This window comes from Sinocyclocheilus rhinocerous, unplaced genomic scaffold, assembly GCF_001515625.1.
Source record: "Sinocyclocheilus rhinocerous isolate Xijiao unplaced genomic scaffold, SAMN03320098_v1.1 scaffold1185, whole genome shotgun sequence".
Classification (NCBI taxonomy): Eukaryota; Metazoa; Chordata; class Actinopteri; order Cypriniformes; family Cyprinidae; genus Sinocyclocheilus; species Sinocyclocheilus rhinocerous.
The window spans coordinates 410,381-434,080 of record NW_015627555.1 but is presented as its reverse complement, the minus strand read 5'-3'; the positions used below and the strand labels follow the sequence as shown (position 1 = coordinate 434,080).

The window sequence follows — 23,700 nt, the reverse complement described above, 5'->3', positions numbered from 1 at the left end:
CAAGCCGTCGAGTGTACAACGGTCGTACACTCGTTATTATGGTGCATTATGGGATGAATGAGTGCACTCGATAATGTCCTCTATGGTTTCGGACACCACTACAAATGTCTGTCTCCTTGAATAGTACCGTATTTAAGCGTATAGGGGATGATTTCGGATACAGCCTAGGAGAATGTCGGTTCACAACTTACATATTAACTTTATTTCTTCACACTGCAAGGAAGGTACTCCAGTACATTTGTATGCAGGCAGTTGAGTCCAGTTGCCTAGAGATATGTATTTGATATGCGTCAGTTTGAGTCAGCTGTAAATTTAATTGTACAGCCTACTAAGCACTTGAACACAATGTAAAAGCCTTAATTTTGTGTTCAATTGTCCAAGGTGAACCTTTAGCATATATGTTATTTTGACAGATGACGACAGCAGTGGCTGAATCAGGTTTAGATTAGTCTTGAATATACAATGCATGCTTATCAGGGGGAAATACTTTGCGTATGATTATGTATGTATAGGGAGGTGTACTGGACTGGAAACATAATGTGTTGGAGCACAGCTTGAGGCATTTGTAAGTGTCATGAACACGCAGTTACTCAGACATAAACCCTGCTAAATACATAACTAAGAGAGAGAGGGAAAGGTTGTCATACCTCTACCTCCCCAGGCATCCCAGCACCCGCCTGTGTACCTAACACTTTTTAATTAGTGGTGGGAAGGCAGATATTTAATTAGTGTTAAGAAGGCAGACAGTGCTGTGAAGAACAAATTAAAATGTTTGCTGTTACAATATGAGATAAATGAGGCATATTTTGCGATTATATCATGAATTGAAATTAATCTGAAGGAAAGCCTTATATTCTTCCTACAGAGGATAAACAAATGTAGTCGTTTTAAATCTTAACATTGTGTCATATCTTCAATATTTAACTCACCTGACCTAAATAAGCTACAAATATTTACCAGCATTTGTTGTGGTTGCTTGCTAGAATGGTGTGCTTATCAAAGGGACATAAAAACCAGCTGGAGGTTACTGCTAGAGCTCATTACCATGCACTACCTATTATGTCTATAATCCTGATAAAAACCCACAGCACACAGCAGTTAATCATATAAAGCGTCTTGCAGCTAAATTAGAGGCAGTATGTTAAAACTTTAGTTCCTAATTATAGACCATCAGTGTATTCAATCATCAAATATTAATTTAATGATTAATTTAAAACATTAACGTACATGCAGAAAAACACTACAGACTTTCTCTTTTACACAATTAAAATAACCAAAGACTTAAACTACTTCAGTCTGTGTGCATTGAATTTATTTAATACACGAGTTTCACAATTTGAGTTGAATTACTGAAATAAATTTTCCACGACATTCTAATTTATTGAGATGCACCTGTAGTCCCTTGTTCTGAGTGCTTGTAACTCTTTGGGTGAATTATCTCTTTAAATCAAAAGCTCCTAAAATAAGCAGATGCAAAAAAACTTTAAAATTAAAATTCAGTTGGTAAGCTAAAAGTTTAAGATCACTTAAAACAATTCTTGCAGTGTAGAATTGCACAGACAGACAGACAGATATATAAACACAACCACTGTAGTCCAAAACATAAATGATATATATATATATATATATATATATATATATATAAAATTGTAAATAGAAAAATATATACATAGAAAACTAAAATATGGTAACATTTCATTCATTTGCATTTTTTAAATATTACTGACAATATATATATATATATACACACATCTGAACTACACATTGTTATATGATCAACAAACTCATTGTCACTCACTGTAAACTCACTGTAATCTGACTGCATTGGCCATGGTCAGTGTGTCCAATTCACTAAAAAGAACCAACTCAAAAGAGTAATTTGTGCCAGAAATTTGACTACACTGGTTGTGGTGTAAGTTTTTGATTCAATAACAACTTCGAGTCATTCTGTAATTGAACTACCAAACTACACTGGTTGCACTGTAGATTAAATAGCAGTGTTGTGGCGCCACTGAATAAATAGTTCAGGAGAGATGCACTAATTTTAAATTTCTCCGCCAATACTGATATTCAAGAATGAAATCTGCCGATACCGATAGTTTGGTTTTCCTAAGGAAAAAAAACTCTCCCAACTAATACTGTAAACTATACAGGGAACCCTCTCATTTGGTACATTATTATGATATTACAGGTTAAAATTAACAGAGCCCAAACTATTATTCAACTGCTACTTATTTTCAGATATAATAAATCGCACTCAAATAAAAACTGATATGTTTATATACAACTCAATTGCTCATAAGGTAGTTTTTATAAAAACTTGACTTCATGACAGATTCATTCAAACGTACATATATAATTAACAGTAAGTAAGCTGCCCTATAGAGTTTTATAGCGAACTAACGAACTATGAACACTAGATAACTTTTTTCCTGAGGTAAATGCATCTTTAAGTGACATTGTTCACAAGCTGTTTTATTGACGTTATGCTGCGGTTGAAACATTGACTGAGTGATTACATGAAACATGAAAGATTTCAGCAAGTTATACTGTATATTTCTCCATGTTCATGCATGTTTATTTCACGATATAACTTTATAAAATCAACCTGTCATCAATCACGCAACATGTAAGAGCATCAAAACTGCATTTATTGTTTAAATGTTGTGATAAAATGCATAGAATTTGAGAGCTAAGACTTGAACTATCAGATTCAGAAGTAACAAAGCTCTTTGCAATACTGGATGGGAGGTGCGCTAATGCGTTATCACGTTAACTTCCTATACACAAAAGACATTTTCTTCACTATACCTTTTGATTGACAGGATATGTCCAGATTATCGGCTGTTTTTAAACAATCGGCCAATAGCTGCCGTGTTCAAAACCATACCCTCATTTACTATTCCCTACATTAGTCCACTTATATAGAAGTGAATAAAAACGATTGAATCAATTCAGACACTGAGTGCTGCCATTTTTGCATAGTTTGTGCTTGCTGTTTAATATTAATTTGAAACATAGCAAACTGGCAGCACCAATAGTAATAAAAAGATTTATCCCGAACTCTGTCAAAGAAACTAGCATGTAAAAATCTTAATTAAACTATTTAATAATCAATTAAAAAGAAATTTACACCTTTATGATATTACTCTGTACCCACATGATCAAGCAGGCGGCACCTTCAGGCGATATGCAGGAATTAATTCGGCACGACCTTTACCGTGCATTATGGGTATTCTCAAGCCGTCGAGTGTACAACGGTCGTACACTCGTTATTATGGTGCATTATGGGATGAATGAGTGCACTCGATAATGTCCTCTATGGTTTCGGACACCACTACAAATGTCTGTCTCCTTGAATAGTACCGTATTTAAGCGTATAGGGGATGATTTCGGATACAGCCTAGGAGAATGTCGGTTCACAACTTACATATTAACTTTATTTCTTCACACTGCAAGGAAGGTACTCCAGTACATTTGTATGCAGGCAGTTGAGTCCAGTTGCCTAGAGATATGTATTTGATATGCGTCAGTTTGAGTCAGCTGTAAATTTAATTGTACAGCCTACTAAGCACTTGAACACAATGTAAAAGCCTTAATTTTGTGTTCAATTGTCCAAGGTGAACCTTTAGCATATATGTTATTTTGACAGATGACGACAGCAGTGGCTGAATCAGGTTTAGATTAGTCTTGAATATACAATGCATGCTTATCAGGGGGAAATACTTTGCGTATGATTATGTATGTATAGGGAGGTGTACTGGACTGGAAACATAATGTGTTGGAGCACAGCTTGAGGCATTTGTAAGTGTCATGAACACGCAGTTACTCAGACATAAACCCTGCTAAATACATAACTAAGAGAGAGAGGGAAAGGTTGTCATACCTCTACCTCCCCAGGCATCCCAGCACCCGCCTGTGTACCTAACACTTTTTAATTAGTGGTGGGAAGGCAGATATTTAATTAGTGTTAAGAAGGCAGACAGTGCTGTGAAGAACAAATTAAAATGTTTGCTGTTACAATATGAGATAAATGAGGCATATTTTGCGATTATATCATGAATTGAAATTAATCTGAAGGAAAGCCTTATATTCTTCCTACAGAGGATAAACAAATGTAGTCGTTTTAAATCTTAACATTGTGTCATATCTTCAATATTTAACTCACCTGACCTAAATAAGCTACAAATATTTACCAGCATTTGTTGTGGTTGCTTGCTAGAATGGTGTGCTTATCAAAGGGACATAAAAACCAGCTGGAGGTTACTGCTAGAGCTCATTACCATGCACTACCTATTATGTCTATAATCCCTGCTAAAAACCCACAGCACACAGCAGTTAATTAAAGCGTCTATGGTGTGCTTATCAAAGGGACATAAAAACCAGCTGGAGGTTACTGCTAGAGCTCATTACCATGCACTACCTATTATGTCTATAATCCTGATAAAAACCCACAGCACACAGCAGTTAATCATATAAAGCGTCTTGCAGCTAAATTAGAGGCAGTATGTTAAAACTTTAGTGCCTAATTATAGACCATCAGTGTATTCAATCATCAAATATTAATTTAATGATTAATTTAAAACATTAACGTACATGCAGAAAAACACTACAGACTTTCTCTTTTATGTATGCAAGAGGCAAATTATTTTATAATGATTTTTGTCAAAGATTTCAAAAATATGAATATGAATTTCAATTTCAATCTGATTTATTTATTTATTTTTGCTGTGCTTACAACCAGTTTGTTTATCAAACTAATGAAATGCTTCTTTTCATACCACCGAAAACCTACAATAATGCTGTTAGTCTTTATAATATTCGGATAAAATAAGACACTTTGTAATTGCTTGCAATTTTTTTTTATATGATCTGCCTGCATCTCATACGAGTTTGTTATTAACCTAAGGTTTTAAATGTTTAATAATGATAGATGATTAACCTTAAAGGGATAGTTCACTCAACAATGAAAATCTTGTCAGGCCAACAGGGTTTGAAATTAACACCCGCCAACCAATCCCAACTTCCGCCCAAAACGACTGTATTGTGCATTAAATTGTCCCAAAGATTTATTCAAAAACACTGAGATATTCAGGCCCAAAAAACTCCAAATTAGCTTTTTTGGCCAGATTTATTTACAAATCACATCAACCCTTTCGTTCATCGATTTCGCCCTAAGTATTTTAAGGCCTTTATACTCAGGAGTAAACACACACACACACACACACACACAAACACTCTCTCTCTTGCTCCCTCTCTAACACACAGATGCGTGCAAACAATCATTTCTGTCATACATCACAGTCAGTTTCAAACTTTTAGAAATTCATCAAAAAATGATGGTTAGAAAGTCAAAGATGTCATCTCAACATTTATTGATGACTTTAAAAGAAGTAAATGGTAACCCTTCACAGGAAACGTTCTTTACATTTAAACACTATGAAATGAGGTGAGATATTATGTACATGTTGACTATAGCAGGCTTTACAAATCACATCAACCCTTTCGTTCATCGATTTCGCCCTAAGTATTTTAAGGCCTTTATACTCAGGGGTAAACACACACACACACACACACACACAAACACTCTCTCTCTTGCTCCCTCTCTAACACACAGATGCGTGCAAACAATAATTTCTGTCATACATCACAGTCAGTTTCAAACTTTTAGAAATTCATCAAAAATGATGGTTAGAAAGTCAAAGATGTCATCTCAACATTTATTGATGACTTTAAAAGAAGTAAATGGTAACCCTTCACAGGAAACGTTCTTTACATTTAAACACTATGAAATGAGGTGAGATATTATGTACATGTTGACTATAGCAGGCACCTCCACACTGAAACTAGAAGATTAATCAAAACACATTCAGGGGAAACATAGCTGTTGATTACATCATGAAAACACATTATAAATGGCAATGTTCGAGTCAGCTAAATGCATTTTTCTTCAAGGAAGACTGTTTTACATACTGACACCCTGACCGCTTTGATTACAGAGGTTTTTAGGCAGAAAATACACATATAGGAGATTAAATTATAAAGGTGTTAAAGGGAGAAGGAGTGAGAGACTGAAAGGAGAGATATATTGAGCACAAGTGTAATAGGGAGGGGTAAGCATGCTTGAAAGGTGAGATAAAAAGGACTGGCAGGAGGGTACAATGCACAAAATGAAGAGAAAAAAAGATGAAGAGAAGAACACTTGTTGAAGAGGATACACTCTCACATTTAAAGTCCCACTTATAGCAAATATACCTATGAATTTAGTGACTCATCTATAGAAGCTTGTTTCTGTAGCAGAATAAAAAATAATAATTGTGACTTCTTTTTATCTGACTTTTTTTTTTTAAATATCGGTTTATATCCGGGGTGCTTGACCAGCCTACAAAAAAATTGTTTGTATGCTATAGTTATGCTATATTATTACCAAATACTGGAACTAATTGATCATAGGTTGATCATTTATTGATCTAAGCTTATGCACCTCAGTTTTTGAGTGAAATTATCCACAAATAATGCTTTTTCACTCAAAAAATTGAGGTGCATAAGCTCAATGATTAATAAGGCCTGCAATCAATCAGTTCCAAAAAAGAGATACAAAACCTGTGTTAAATAAAAAAAAATAAATAAAAAAAAGTTGACAAAAAAATTCAATCTAAGATTTGGTGATTTTTAAAAGGCCGATAATTTTTGACCGTGAACACCAAATTAGGTCTAGGATTTTCAGCACAGCACAAGGGTTAAGTGAGGGCCGCAGATAAGAAGTGAGAGGTGTTGCAGTGGAAGTTCTCATTAAGGATAATTCAAGATCTTTTTGTGTGAGAACATCTGCTCCGTTTTACCTAATGTTGGGGTAAAGTGATTAGTGATCCCCTACAGGAGTCACACACACACATACACACCAGCGTTTACACATGTTTGGTGTGTTTTGTGTTCCGCTGCTGTATGTCTGATATGCAGAATCACCTAAGAGACACTGTTAATTAAACAGACAGACTGGCATGTCCTGCTGAAGCTCTGGGGGAAGCTGGAAGTGTACAATGTATCATTGCACAACTATGTGAATGGAGTGCCGTTACCTGGAAAGAGATGCTGGATGCAAATCACACATAGGGCATAAAGCTGTGTTGAGAACTCACAGAGACTGGTTGACCATCAGAGAAACATGGCGCCACAAAGTAATAAAAAGAAATCAACACAACAGTCTTTCACATTATTCTGGCTAAGTGCATGATAAACAAACATGTGGTTCTGAGGCCAGTTCTTTTTAATGAATTTGGTTCACAAATCTGCCTGAATCAAACTCATGAGTTTCACTAATCTGAATCATGGTCTGATTCAGTCAGACTGAATCAGCTCAGTGAGTTAACAACTGACTCATTTAGTGCACAAGATATTATATCCGACTTAAATTGAGTCAAGGACTGTTAATATTTCTTTCAAAAAATGAAAATGAAAATTTGTATACTCTTAATTCCGTGTTAATTCACTTTAAATTAACCTTATCTTTGCAAATTATATATTTATTTTATTAGGGCTGTCACGATTCCTCAAGTAAATTCTCATACACAATTATAAAAAAAATCCATGATTGCAATTTACCTGTGTCAATTAACCGGCAAAATACCGGAAGTGGCACACTCCACGGATGAGAATCCATGAAGAGCATTATTAGACCATTTTGTAAGGCTGTACGAAATATTAAAACCATTTAAAAATCATAATAAAGCATAGTGCTATTGTGAATTCACAAAGGCTGTGATTCAATTAAATGAATATACTGTATGCGCTGCAGGTTTAATATGCGCTTTATTTATATGCGTGTAGGTTACGTGCATCTCAGAGCGGCTCACAGTAAATGCTGCTCCACACAAACAGTTATCATTTACATGCACGGACCATCTTAAACTCCATCTTTAAATATTCTGTCTGAGTTGCTTATAATGTTAATTTGGGAACGATGTGCACTATTCTATCAGATTTATAAGGTAAATAATTTATAAACCTATGCCAACACAGGAGAATGCATCAACTTTCTAAATATGCTAACTGTTCATCGCAACTTCAAAATAAAAGTTTAAACCCTCGCTCTGAGTTTGCATTTTTTTGATGTTCACATGTTCGTTCAAAAATTGACAGTGGCTTTAGCATTTCTATTATAAAGAAGCGGCCAAATATTAAAGATTAAGTGGACATTTTAATTAAATGTTGTTTAGTCAATATTAAACAAGGATTAGATCGCGCTGTAAAGTGTAAAAACAATCGTCAGGCCGTTGGCATCCTCTGCAGGCATTTGTTATAATACATAATGTTATGATTATATTGTTCTTACTATATGTTTTTAAGTTTACTATATGTATTTAAGTCATTTTTAATGATTAATGTCTATGTCTATTATCTGCTTAGGTCTATTTTTATTACCACAAAAAAAATTATCCGATGACTCAATCGTCAGAATAATCGACCGATTACTTGATTACCAATATAATCGTTAGTGACAGCCCTAATTTTTATTCAAAGCATTTCTTTCATAATCCCTGATGTTTTGCCACTGAAATGTAAATATGAAGTTGTCAGTTTTAATTCAGTGTACACTGCCCTTCAACAGTTTGGTTTAAGAAGAAATGTTTTATTCAGCAAGGATGAATTAAATTTAAAAAGTGAAGGAAAGATGTTTACATTGTTACAAAACACACACACACACACAATTACAAATAAATGCTACAAGAGCAGTAGTGCACTTGTGGTTCAAAATAACTAGCTTCACAATTATTACACTTTGGACGTGTGTGTACGTGTGTGTGTGTGTGTGTGTGTGTGTTTTTGGAAAACACAGCTAAGGCAGTTTGCTCTTTACAGCTGAGCTATTTCAGGCAGAAGATTTAAATGGCATAATTCACATTATTTAAACAGAAAACACACACACACACACACACACTTTATGCATCCAGGCGGTTTTTTGAAGCTCTGTCGTACAGCTGCTAAGTCCATTGGTAAGACAGCAGTGAGGTGACAGAGGCAATCCAGAGGCAAGAGGAGAATGCCAGCACAAGTGCTCCAGAGGAGCATTTTTATAAATTAATGCAATAATAATGTTGCCCAGCATTTCTATGAATGGTAATGTACTCTACTGAAAAAAACAAGTGGCCTGCAGAGAAGCTTTTAAGCACAGAGCGGACAGAGCATGGGCGAAGATAGTAGTGTATATTTAAAACAGAGAGGTCAAACCAAACCTCGCTCTCGCTCTTTCATGTATCTATATAAACACACACATACACACAAACACTGGAGCATATTCATCAAACCATGCAGAAATTGTAAATGACTTGAGGGAAGAGAGACAGACTGTTCTGAATACACACACGCTACAGCCATTTACATACACAATACGCACTGCTCACATTCATGCACAGTACACAGAAAAGGCCAGTATTTCACATCCACAATCCTCAAACACATCATACACATATACATGAATCATCTTAAAACAGAAAATTCTTGAGAAATGATCACAGACAGTGTATATATGTGTCCATGTAAAAGGGTGAATGGGATTAATCTCCCCAGCAGCCCTTCCCCCAATCCCTTCTTTCTCTCTGCTCTCTCTTCCCTTATTTATCTGTTCATCTGCGCCTGTGTGTCACTGTTAACTTCATCCATCCTATTCCTCCCACCTTGACCATCTTTTCCATCAAATAGGATTTTTGGGGGTTATGCAAAGCATGTTTGCTGGACTGGTAGCTTCTCAACTGAACTGCGTAAATCAAATTATAGACACTACACTTTCCCCAAAACCCTGCAATTATGCACCCACTTTCCAAGTCCAGTTTCCTATTGTTTCATGACAGGCATCTATTGATGATACAGTGAATGACCAGTGTAAGCGCATCTCAAGAGGCTGTGCATTCAGCAAAAAATATGAATTGATGAATGAAAAAAGAAAAAAAGAGATTGCAGCAAAACAAAAGTTCAGACCAAAAACACTCAAAATGATACCCACATGCATTACACTGTGAAATCCAACATAATTAATTGGTCATTAGTTTATACACTATCGTTCAAAAGTTTGGGGTCTAAAAGATATTTTAATGTTTTTGAAAGAAGTCTCTTATGCTCACCAAAAGCTGCATTTTATTTGATAAAAATACAGTAAAAACAGTCATATTCAATTATAAAATATAAGATTTTAAACAACTATTTTCTATTTTAATATATTTTGACATCATTTATCCCTGTGATGGTGTGTCGTCAGTGTCACATGATCCTTCAGATCCTTCATATTCTAATATGACGATTTGATGCTCAAGAATAATTTTTTATGAACATATTATGGACCTTGCTCACAACCTTCATCTTTATCATTCTATCTCACCCTAGACATCCATTATCATCTGCTGCTCCACCCTGACCTCCATTCTGCCTCTCTGATCATTATTCAGCCACTTTAGACATATACTGTAGTCTTATCAGCCAGGAGGAACAACAGTTACTTGTGAGTATGATCTAATATTAATTCTAATACATGCATGTAAAAAATATATATACACAAACGCACAGGTGTTGCTATTGGAGAAAATGGCTCATGATGCAAAGGATTGTGCAATATCAAGAACAAACAAACAAACAAACACTTACAGAGATTATGGTATTGATTGCTGTCATTTCCGGAGCTTTTGTCTTTATTAGACTGCTGTTAAATTGATGAGAATCAAAGCGATAATCGTTACCGGTTACACAAACGCACTTAAATACACACACTGGTACACAAGCTGGTGGCTCGAATTTGGAAAGCCCACAATGTCTGAAAGTATTAATATGGTAAATATAATAATTAATAAACATAATCCTCTTGTAATGATACACATGCAAGCATTTGACATTATGTTTATGATCCATCATCTCCTAATTACAGATTTAGTTTAAATTGCTTACAATACTGCCCAAGTATCGGTGTTCAGAGCCCACAGGATTAAACCCCTACGGCTCAGTGTTCTCTTACTAAATGATGAGATCATTATTTTTTCTGATTGCAACATCATGCCTTTGTATTATGCATACAGAATGACGTAAACAGACATTGTTTAAATGATCCGTAAAAACTAAATGAGGAAATTTATGAACTGCACTGTACAATGGCTACTGACCTGAGAAGGCCATGAATTTTTCCACAGCAGGGCTGATGAGACAAAATAGAGAAAAAAAATGTTGCTGCAGTCAATCAACATGTTATAAAATCATCATAAATGTGTTATATTTCTATATATTTTAGAATTTGGCAATAAAACATGCATGAACAGCAGTGTGATAAAGCTTAATTTTAATGATATTTCTTAAAATACAACAAATCTTTTAATGTGTATATTTAACACATGGTCATTCACTACTGGTCAAAAATTTGGGGTCAGTACATTTTTTTTCCCAGCAAGGATGCATTAAATTGATTAAAGACATTTATAATGTTACAAAAGATTTCTATTTCAAATAAATGTTGTTCTTTTGAACTTTCCACAAAAATATTAAGCAGCACATCAACATATTAGAATGATTTCTGAAGGACCATGTGACACTGAAGACTAATCTAATCAATACAGCCTTGGTGAGCATAAGAGACTTTTCAAAAACATTACTGACCTAAAACCTTTGAACGAATTCAATATGTAATTCATTAGACTGATTCAAATAATAAGAAGTGGCTAAAAAGAGTCATTAGTTTATGAATGAGACTGTGTTTGAGCACAGTATTTTTGCATGCTGCCAAAAAAGAATTGTTTCTTATCCTCTTTGTATTATTTTTCTTGAGCTACTCTTAAAATCTCATCACATTCAACTTAGACTGCAAACACACAAACTGGGTAATATATTTTTTCCTTTGTCGGGGAGCAGGGGCCCATTCTTCGTTCGTGGCTAACTCAGTTAGCTGGATTTGATTGTTGACGATTTGGCATGATCTTGGATTGGTTGGTTCTTCGAAGCTCATCCCGGAGTTGCTGTCATAGCAACAGGTCCGTAAGCTTAAACCTGCTCGGGAGCAGGCTTATTTCATGTAAACAGGATTAGATTGCATCTTTGGTGGAAATGATATTTAAAATCTGTCCCAGCCACTGCTACTCTATTACAACTGAAAGATTTATTCGTAATAAAATTATTACTTTATAATTGTATTCGAGTCTTACACACATGCTATACAGATAATGTAGAGTCGTGCATTAATTTGAGTGGTGACAGCTATTATGGGAGTGGCTTGATGGAGCGCAGGAGATGCAGATAACTTGATCTTGACCCTTAAGAAACTTTAATTAATGCTGTCACATAACAAATCTGCTTCGAAGATAAAATTACATGAATTGCTAATTACAACATTGAAATAAAAATGTAAAGCCTGTACAAATATTAGAAATCGTGAATATAAATAAATCGGAATCATGTAAAAAAAATTATAATAATAAAAAAATAATTTTTAAAAATCCTTATAAAGGTCCAGAAATTTGTTACGTTTTTTTCGTCAGGTGTCTTTTTTAATTATATGATGTCATTACATTGCTGTCTTGCCGCCAGCCAATCGCTGCATTGCTGATCATGGTCTCAAGAATCGATACACCTGCCCTTTACGGGGAACACGAGAACGAGCAGTAATCTTAGACAACTTAATCCAGATATTTTAATCAGATCCGCAAATTCGTTTGAAGAACCAAATTAGCCAGAGATCAGTTATCACGATTAGAAGATCTAGCATCTTTCAAATCATCTCAGATGTATTAAGCGAGGTACGAAGAATGGGCCCCAGGACTGCCGCTGAATAGTGATGCAGGAAACAATGCTGTAAACACACACATACACACATAATTAATCAGCACACACAGGGAGTGAATTAACTCAGGGGTACTGTGAATATTACCTCAGATCACCTCATTATCTCTATTTTTCATGCTCACTCTCTCTGCGCCTTATCACCCTTTTGTTATTTGGCCTTCCTATTCATTTCTTCATTCCAGCCTTTCTTGCTTTCTATACCTGCTATTAACATCTGTCTCAGTTGATCAGATCACAAGTGGTCAGCCGAAACAGATTTAATTTACACTTAAAATAACATGAATCTCAAATGTACCTCTGATGTACCTAACTAGCGGAGTATAAAACCTATGTTTCTGAGCAATGATTACGTTACGTGCTATGCTGGAGGTGGTACTAAAGCTTTAAACAGGGTTGTGTTCACTATGTCACGATGGAGTAAAGATTTAGTGAGGGTCCACAACCAAGGCTTTGCTTTGGAGGCAAATTCAGCAAGACTGCACTATGACAATATATTCTGCCCCAATATATTATTTTTCAAAGTTGTAAAAAAAACAAACAAAGCTTACTTGAGTATGTTTTAAAGAAAATACTATTTCAGTCTTTCGATTTCAAAAATGTTAAATTTAAAAAAGTAAATAAAAAAAATTTGTGTACATTTACTTGAGAAGCAAAATTACTTGGCTATTGTTTTTCTGAAATACTTAAAAATATACATAAAACAAGAGACAATATCTGCCAGTGAGGTGAGACTTCATATGGCAGAACAAATTTTTTTCTTGTTTTAAGCATAAAGTCACTTAATTTGGATTTTTTTTTTTGAGTCACATCTCAAGAATGTATCTTTATGTTTCACATCTCAAGTGAATGTATTGTCATTTGATATAGGCTACATTTAAGATATAAAGATACTTCATTTGGGTATCTGTACTGAAAACAAGACAAAAATACTGAGTAAGAAAATAATTTTTGCAGTGAAACGAGGAAGAGAAAAGAAGAAACACATAATAGTACCATGAAGAGAGAAACAGCTTAGAATGAGTAAAAGAGAAATATTTTAGTCTCCATGGAAACGATGACTTGCCAAAGAGGGGATTTCTCCAAAATCTGAGCTTTAAGCCTTTGATCAAGGTATGTGCGAGAATGCGCATTTGAGAGAGCGAGCGCAGCAGATATGTGTTCCTCCACTGACGAATCCCATACCTGCAGATGATTCCACAGTAAATGAAAACCATGTCTGAATAAAAACTGAGATTAGACTCGAACAATGGAATTCCATTTCCACGGACACAATCATTCCCAAAGGCAAACAATGCAATTCCATTACAGTTTAGAGCGCATTAAACCATAGGAAAATTCAGTTGTTGGCCTGAAAAAATTATTTACAGGAATTGCCCTCTACGTTGCAATAAATCCTCTGGCAAATGTTTTCTTTTTCTCTCATTCCTCTTTACCTTACACAGTCTTACAGTATAAACACTCCGTCAGACAATATAAATCAACAATGTTTGTAAGTAGGAGAAACTCCTACGTCTCACCTCATTTTCTATTTTTAAAGGCTGAGTTAAAGGTTGTTTGTCTGAGGGGCACTTGCCTTGTTTCCACTACTTCTGTCCATCTTTCCTTTCCCCTCATTATTCATGTCTTGCCTTAGGAAGAAACCAAGAAGAAGAAAAGTGACAACATAAGGGGAAACATTATAAATACATCAAGCTATTTAAAACTAAAGAGAGATTTAAGAATCAAGGACAGAGGGGATCGAAATGAAAGAGAAGGCCAAGGAGGAAGAGCCGTGGAGCAGACGCAAAGTTGCTGGGTTAGCGTTAGCACGCTAGCATATGTGTCGCCGGCGGGCTTTTTCCTCGTCTGGAGCACATGGTGGCCCTGCGCTCTGATTGGCTCAGTCCTTGTGGCCATGGAAACCCAGCCATGGGTGAACGATACCCCCTCTGAACATGACTTGGGGAAAGACAGGAAACAAGGACATCTCTCTCTCTCTCTCACACACACAGTCAGTCTAATACTTTCTGACCTGTGTTGGAGGACTCATGTTTCGTGTTGATGATGTAACCAAGGGGTCTGTCACTGCGCTCGTGGCAGGATCAGAGTTAGAGGTGAACGGAAAGGAGAAACAGATCACATGGAAATAAAAAAATAAAAAAATAGAAAGTGCAAGAACAGCTTGTTTTTCTGACTTGTACTTTGTTGTTGATTTACTCTAGCTGTAAATTAAAAGAATAACTACCTCTATTGTCAAAGGAAGTGTTTAGCTAGAAGAGACAGCCCAAGTACATACTAAACCAGGGATCCTCAAATCTGGCCCATGAGATCCACTTTCCTGCAGAGTTTAGCTCTAACCCTAATCAAACACACCCGGGCATGCTAATCAATGTCTTCAGGATCATTAGAAAATCACAGGTTGGTGAGTTTGATCAGGGTTGGAGCTAAACTCTGCAGCGCACTGGCCCTCCAGGGCAAGATTTGAGGAACCCTGTACTAAACAATACAATATTTTTCTTTTAGACATGTTTTTGATTTTTTTTATTAAAATAAATGCGTATCTTTAACATGTTGTCATAATCATCCACTCAAGTCAGATGTTAATTCAATAACTGATAGATTTAATAAGTAATTAGTTAATGATCTGATTTAAATCAATGACTGTCTGAGACTTTTTGTCTGATTCAACAACAGGACCAAAACAAGGGAGTCATTTATTCATGAATCAGACTACATTGGTCATGTCGGCCTTTTTTTTTTGGCTTACAGCCAGCAAAGACAACCCAACAAAAAGACATTTATTGTCTATTTACTGTGTTTGTCAGAGCATAAGAGTAAGGATTTTTCTACTGGCCCAGTAAGACCAGTAATTCAGATTTATACTTGCCCTGCTATTTTCCCACTGGCCTCAACATAAAGAAATAAACACATTTATCAGTTTTAATGTAAAATTTTAGATTAGCATTTATCATTTTAAACTTACATGTTTATTAGTTTTATATTAACATTTATTATTTACCTAATATTTTGTATTATTTTAAAAATATTAAATATTTATTATTAAAAACAAAAAACTGGGAAGGACCATCTTTCCTATCACATTCAATTCAGATGGAAAACTCACAAAAAATATATATATATGTTGCCATAGTACTATACATTGTGCAGCACTGCAAAAACTGTTTAAGTAAAGGCAGGGTTGCAGATACTGGGGAAACAATGGGATATCATCAAATTGTCACTATGGGCCTGTTTACAACTGGTCACTTCATGCGTTTTCTCTGATCGGATAGCTATCCAATCGTGAAAAGACCTTGTGTACACTGTAAATGCCCTCTGAATGCTTTTGAGTCGGATTTAAATCCGATCACTCAAACCACTTCAGGAGGTGGTCTGGGACACATTCCAAATGAAATTGGACAAGTGTAAATGCATCTGGTTGTTGAAACCACATATGTAAATTTTACTCCTCCCAAAATGTTTTACTCCTTCCAAAAATTAATACGAGACAGTGTTACAGGCCATATGACATGTTATAGTCAGATATGACAGCGTTAATGCAACACACATTGCCGCAGATGAGTAGTGGGTATCTCTTCAGCAAGCCTACATGCAAACTTCCGCAAATGAAACTGAAAGTAAGTTGCAGATGCTCAACATATAATCATTTTCATTAAAAGTAGTGAGACTAAATTATCTCACGAGTGCTGATGCTGCACTCTCTCCTATTCTCTTTGATCTTAAAAATTAACTGATGATTAATAAAATGCAGTGCATATCTGTTGATTTCATTGACGTGAACGTGATTTTCATATTGAAGATCGGAATTATATCCGTTTTGCAGAGACACATTTATGTGGCCCAGTGTAAGTGGAACCATTTTAACAAATCAGATAGATATCCAATCACAAAAAAAAAACACATTAAGTGACCAGGTGTAAACAGGCCCTAACTATCAGTATTGCAAAATGTCCTGCTTGGTATGCCTCCAACTGGGCATAAGATCTCTGCTCTACACTCCCAAGCAAGAGAGTCAGAGAGGAAGAAATGGAGACCAGAGTCTGCAACCTAATAGATTTCCTTAGTATTTCTTACCCTGTTTTCCTCTGTCTGTCTCTGACAGGACCCAGACCTGACTGGGTCAACAGAGCCCATGTACTTGTCTGACACAGGTTATGTGTCACCAGAGACTTGTGCATGAGAAAGAGAAAGTTTTGAAAAAGATGATGTTGGGCAGGCCATGGGAGGGAAAGCTGTAAATCAGGATTACTTTTGTGTGTGTGTGTGTGTTTTATGTGGCCTCTGTTGTCTCGGTGTGTCCTGTCTTTGCAGTCATCTCTCGCTGTCACAAAGCATTAATACTGACTGCAGATTTACTCACTCAGCCACAGAAGCTGAGAATGCACACTCACATGTGTGTCTGTGTGTGTTTGGATGGCAAAGGTTCACTTCGGCACTGAGCTGTGTGGAAGAAAAGAATCACATGAGACTCCTTCCCACTGGGAATGTCACTGAGGATCTATAACTACACACAAACACACACACACATAAAAAACATGTTGCGTCTATGGTTAAGGTTATTATAAGAATTATGGAGTCATTATGAATCATCATGAAGATAAGGACAGCACTCCTTTGTAGAAAACACATGAGTACAAACACAAAAACTCACATAATACATCATTACAGACTCTCTTTATACTGTGAGTATGGGTGAGGTTCTGCTTAGACTGTGGTTGCCAAATGTTAAAAATCTATTGTTCAATGTTTGCCACCATTCATACCATTCATTTGAATGTCCATATGGATAACAGATTGACAGACTTACTGAAAGGCTTCAGAGCCTCCCCACTTATCTGATGCTGCCTCGATCTGGGTGGTCAAAACTGGCCTTGACCAGCCGTAACGAAGCAGTCTGTTTTGTCTCTTTGTGTGTGTATGTGTGCGTGTGTGTATGTTCACATTAGAAAGCTGTACACAGGCCAGGTTCCTCAGATCAGGCTCCTGGACTTTAGAGTGCATGAGCGTATGTGTAATTGCATGCCAGGCAGAATGTGCTCCTCATCGCTCTTTCACCCAGGCAAGCGCAATTTCCATCCCTTTCTTTACTATTTTTCTTTCTGCTGTAAAGTCCAAATGTCTACTGTGTGCATGCATTAATAAATCACATAGAAACACTATTGTCTCACACAGATCTGCATGATAGACTTGAGATGAAACAGTTTAACAGAAACCGATGAACAGAAAATAGGATAGGTGTGTGCGTGAAAGTGGGTGTCTTGACATGCCATTGTGTCTGTATGCATATCACATACTATATAACATAATTATATAATTTATTTATATAATTACTCATTCATACTAGTTAGGTAAATTCTTTAAATGATAATATTATTATATTAATATAATTAATATATTAATGATAATCCAAAAAAACAATTATTTTTTATGTTTTAAGACATTTTTCACACAATAATAAATATTCAAATATGTTTTTATTGCATTGTTTGTTTATATCATCCATTTTAAACCTGCAATTAAACTTGCAATTTTCACTGGGTCGGGTACAAGTTTTCATTGGGTCGAGTACAAGGTTAAAACAATATATATATATATATATAGATCGATAGATAGATAGATAGATAGATAAAAATATTAGATAAAATATAGATAAAATCTATCTATCTATCCATCTATCTTTTTATACACATACAAAACGTAATACAAATTTCTGACACATTAAAGCACCAGAAGTAAAAGAAACACCCAAATATTTTTAAATACATTATTTTTGTATATGATTTTTTTTCTAAACTCACTGACACCTAACATGGCATTATTAAAGTTTGCAAGCCCATCAGAGCTATAAATTAATCACTGGGCAATCAACTTGTCAAGCTTTTCATGATTATGTTTTTATCATTAAGATATAATATAAGAATATTTTCAAACAAGATGCATTTGAGAAATCAAAACATAAGGCACCTACATCGCAACTTCGCAAAAGAAGACAGAGAACGCAGAATGGAGGAGTAGGCAATCTTTGAGTGAATGTATGATTAAAAAAATGAAAAAGTATCTACAACTTACATTGGACTACTTCAGTATCACTCTCGAGCTTATAGACATCATGGTAAAAATACCTGGACTGTTCTGGGAATGTTTTTGATGGTTTTGATTGGGTTGTAATTTTCTTGACTGTCTATCTGCCTGATATGAATTTTTAAATTTGACTAATAGTTGCACTAAATCCTATTAACCATTGTTTTTAAAATATTACAGTACAGAAAATATTAAACAAATGCTAGAAAATGGTAGTAAAAACATACAAGAGGTATTTTGTGCCTTTACGCACCATCTCACCTCTGCTAATGAAATACTTTATGCTCTAATATCAGCTAATTGCTTTAATCAGATGTTTTGGTGCAAAACTGTGACAAATACCTGCAAAGCTTGTTGCTGTGGAGCAGTGAGCCGAACAGCACTACAGTACAGTACAGTGTACATTTAACTGGAAAACATGGTGTCCGCTTAGCAGACATTAAACAGACAGACCCAGACCAAACACTGAATAAACACAAACACTATGAAAGCAATGAAAAAAAGAAAAAATACATTTAATTGCCATTCCACGATTGCAAGAACAATCCTCTCTAAAACAAAGATGATTTTATGAACATTATTTGATCCCAGAGTACAATCTGACAATAGTGAGGGAGGAACTTTCCTGGAGTTTTTCCTTCTTTATTGAGGGTGACTTTAACAAGTATCTCCTGCTTTCAATCATAACTTTTTTTTAGCTGTTTTTATGTTATCCATTATAGAAATAATAAGAAACAGAAAGAAAGAAGAAGAGAAAGGAAGAGAAAAAAAGAAAAGTACGAGAAAAAATATATTATTGTCTTATTAACTACTTAGTAGAAGAGTTGAACTACTTTAAGGTTAGTGATCAATACATAAAACATGAATGCTACACAAAGTGAAGAGCAAGAAACACGTCCAATATCTTCAGGAGTCAACGCTTTGGTTCACAACGAAACCAAAGAGCACCTTTACTAAAATCTAACCTAAATCCTCTATTTCAGCTTTGCCTTGTTAAGACCGAGCAAAAGCAATGCAAGCAGAAAATGTGAAGTCTGTAATGACGTTTTGTTTCTGTCAGCAAAAAAACGCTGAACCAAACGCGCGGATAAGTGTCATTACTTGCGCTCCTGAGCGCGATAACGTTTTACAGTTGTTCCCACACTATCAATGTGCTGCTTTTTACACAAATGTACATGTAACTGTCCTTCATTTAAGTATTAAGTATGATTGATATTTATCATAATAACCTCGCCAAAATATGGTAACGCGCTCCAGTTCTGTCATTCACGCGCACGTGCCTTTCTCTACACACAATATCTTGTTAGTAAAACACAAATATGACTCTTACCGCTCTGCGAGTCTGTGATGGTTGTTTTAAGGAGAAGGATGCCCGGTCAAACGACGGAAGGTCCTAGAATTTTAATCGCTGCCCAAGTCCTCCGTTGTCGGACTCGCCTCCGCCTCTGTCTTGTCACCGTTAAAGACTTCACGAGACCTCAGAGCGTGACTGAAACTGTCCAATTTTAACATACTTCTCGGTAACAAACGCTGTTTTACCATGTACTGCGAGTGCTGTTAATGTTTGCTTGCAGTCTGCCGTTCTATTCATAAATTGGAGCTGGATAAATTCAGTCATTACGAAGAAATCACTGCCGATACACACTCCCCGTTGAATTCGTTTTCGGCGCGTCTTGCGCGAGCTCGTCTCGTGCCCGTATTTACCTGGAGAAATATTCTCGCGCGCTTGCAGTGTCATTTTCAGTCGCGCGCCTAAAGTCACCCATTGCAGTGAACACGTGTGAACTAGACATTCTACTAACTGTCAACAATAAATGGCTACGATTTCAAGCTGTGTCCGCGCCTCGTCTCCGTCCTCGTGGGGAGGTTGGGAAACAATGACTGCTTCCACGGCTCACCCAAGCGACTTTTTTGGTTGTTTATCATGGGGAAAGGCGAAAGTGCACGACATTGTCTGAGGGATGTTACGGCGTATTAACACTGAAGGGGAAGCCTGACGGATGGCTGCACACTGACAAGAAGAATTTCTGACGTTCACAAACGGCGAAGGAAGATTGACTTGACGCTCTCATGCATGATTTTCTTTGGCCATGAAAAGCCATTGGGCTAACTTACTGTTCAGCTATTTTGTTTTATAAATATTTCGATATCTTAAAAATGTACTTATAAAATGGATATGTCAATAAATTGACAGATTTAACAATGGCCTATTTTTAAGAATCTCAGTTGTGAAATATAAGAGAAAATAAAGCAAAACGTGGGACATTGGATTGGTTTTTCACTTTTAAACAGAAAAAAAACTTTTTATGATTGCTTCCTACACTCATTTATCAGAGAACTTATTGCTTATTAAAGCTGAAGTCTTATTCACATCGCCCCTTCAACTTAATTAAGCAAGACTGCCCAGCCCTATACCCTCATCCAAAATTTGAGTTGATTGTTCTTACCCTGAAACCGTCTGAACGAGCCATTGTAACCTCTCCATCTGCTTTCAACTCTGACATGCAGGCACTCTGACAGGAACTTTGACAGGCTGACTGGTTCAGGTGCACAGGCTGACATCTTATACACACAGTGACATTGAAAATGGGGTTTCCTCCTAACCAGAGGCATCTCTCTCTCTCTCCCTCTGTTTTCTTTGTGTTCTGTCTCTCCCCCTCCCCCCTTTCTCACTTGTCAAATGATGGCATGGCTTAGGTTGGTTAGAGTCCAGGAGCATGAAATAATTATGTTGCTAGGATGGCATGGATCCTATCAAACTGTTCCCATATTGTGACTGGGAAGTAGGGTGAAATCAGGCTCCCAAAGTTTTTGTACTCTGGGTGGTTTTGTTGTAGAGCAGGGTTTTCGGCATATGGTGCTCAAAAACAGCCTGAAGTGGCACAAAGTGCTAGCTCCAATACTTCTGTTTGTCAAATCATCTTGTGGAGTCTGCCAGAAAATCCCTGGTGTCCTCTCACTCCAGCTTGTAGAAAAGGAGAAGAGTCGTTGGTAGAGAGGTAACACTGAGCTGTCGGATCAAGATGGTGACAATGTCACATCAAGTCAGTCAATTTGATTGAACAAATGATCGGACAGCCACAACTCATTAGAAGAAACTTTTTTTCCATTGTGAATGTAAAATGCCAGAGTTAAGATCTAAAACTTTTTTCATACACATTATGACAAAATTTAATTGAATATCATGATATTGTAGTCATCATAACCAATATTTTAACAGTATTACATTTTCTTTTAATTCCTCTAAAACATAGACCTGTTGCTAGCAATTCCTTTCCACTGTGTTTAGGATCAACTTTCCTAGGGGCGGATTGAGTGATTTGGGGGCCCCCGGCAAAATATAGAAATGGGGCCCTATATATTTGCACACATTTACATAAACACCTTTTTTGTTGTAATACTTGCTGCTGCACAATGGTGCCCCACAGTTGTGTCCAATGTTTCTAGATTTTTCACGTAGGCCTACATTTTATAATAGCTTTCTTTCATGTTATAGACCACGAAATAGCAATTGATTTACAGTTGAGATATGTTTATACAAAAAACAAAATAAATTATAAAATGATAAACCTCACAATTGAGCCTTTAAACCATTTTTTTAAGAAAAAAGATGAGTCAGAAGTATAAATTATCATATTCATTTAAAACGGGGTTATGTGGGTGGATCTTCGCATTGGTCTGAACAAAAACTGCAGACTGGATAATTGAAAATGCATATTCATTCTCTGCCAGCAGGAGGCGCTTTTGGAACGTCAGAAATATAACAGTTTCCCGGTAACAGCAGAACACAAAGCAGCTCTCCCCTCATAAACGCTACTTTAACAGATAAAATGAAAATGCCATCGAAACTTTTCTAAAGACAGTTGGTTCCCTTCAGAGATTCATTCATATAAAAACTTGAATTAGTGAGAATGAGAAAAGTGTAAAAAATATAGCCTCTATTGACTAGGAAAGTCCACTGATGAGTTACCAGCTTAAGCCTGTGCCAGCTAGGGATCTCCAAAGGCTGTCTAATTCTAAACTTTAAAATACATTTATTTTTATTTTAACTACAAATTTAAATGAAACTGAAAAAATAATGAAAAGGAAATGATACATTTACACACCAATGATTATATCAACCAAAAAAGTAACTGCTTATGCGTCCCCTCTATTAGGTTCTTTTCATAAACGAGTAAGCGGCAGTTAAAACAATAAATATAGCCTAGGATAATATGCACTGTTGCTCAATATTTAATTACAGCTTCAGATGCATCAGATGATATTTTCATTTACTACAAGGATACAGATGAAGCACGTTCAACGCGGACATGCAGATGGCTGTCGTGGTTATAAACACCGTAAACGGCAACCGTTTGTGTGTCCGCGTTTAATGCGCATCTCATATATGAAAAGCATTTTAGGGGGCCCTTGGACACAAGCTCAAGATATTTTCATGTTTTATTCTACAACATAAATCAGAATCAGAATCAGAATGAGCTTTATTGCCAGGTATGTTTACACATACGAGGAATTTGTTTTCGTGACAGAAGCTCCACAGTGCAACAGAATGACAGTGACAGGACAAAAACACAGATAAAAAAAATAGAACAAGTAAATATGGAATAAATACATCAGTAATACCAACTTGTGATTTTTTTTAAAGCTTTTACTTGTTTTGAAAAAGGTGGTTGCTAACTGGGACAAACAGGAAAACTCAACTACTCACTTGCTTTTTACATCCTCATTGTGTTATAAATCACATTCTTGCAAACTGTTCTAACTCAAAATTATAGCTATTTTATTCTTTTAAATAAAGACTACAAGTTG

General features: G+C 36.0%; 1 protein-coding gene across 1 annotated transcript in view; it reads right to left on the bottom strand.

Annotated features, from left to right (window-relative positions):
• LOC107731105 (gap junction gamma-1 protein-like) overlaps positions 1–20,892 on the bottom strand; it is a 37,390-nt gene extending 16,498 nt beyond the window's left edge. Inside the window, exon 1 of the mRNA XM_016542098.1 lies at positions 20,222–20,892. The gene's annotated coding sequence lies outside the window, so the exon portion shown is untranslated. The remainder of the gene's footprint in view (positions 1–20,221) is intronic.
• Positions 20,893–23,700: the final 2,808 nt, after the last annotated feature.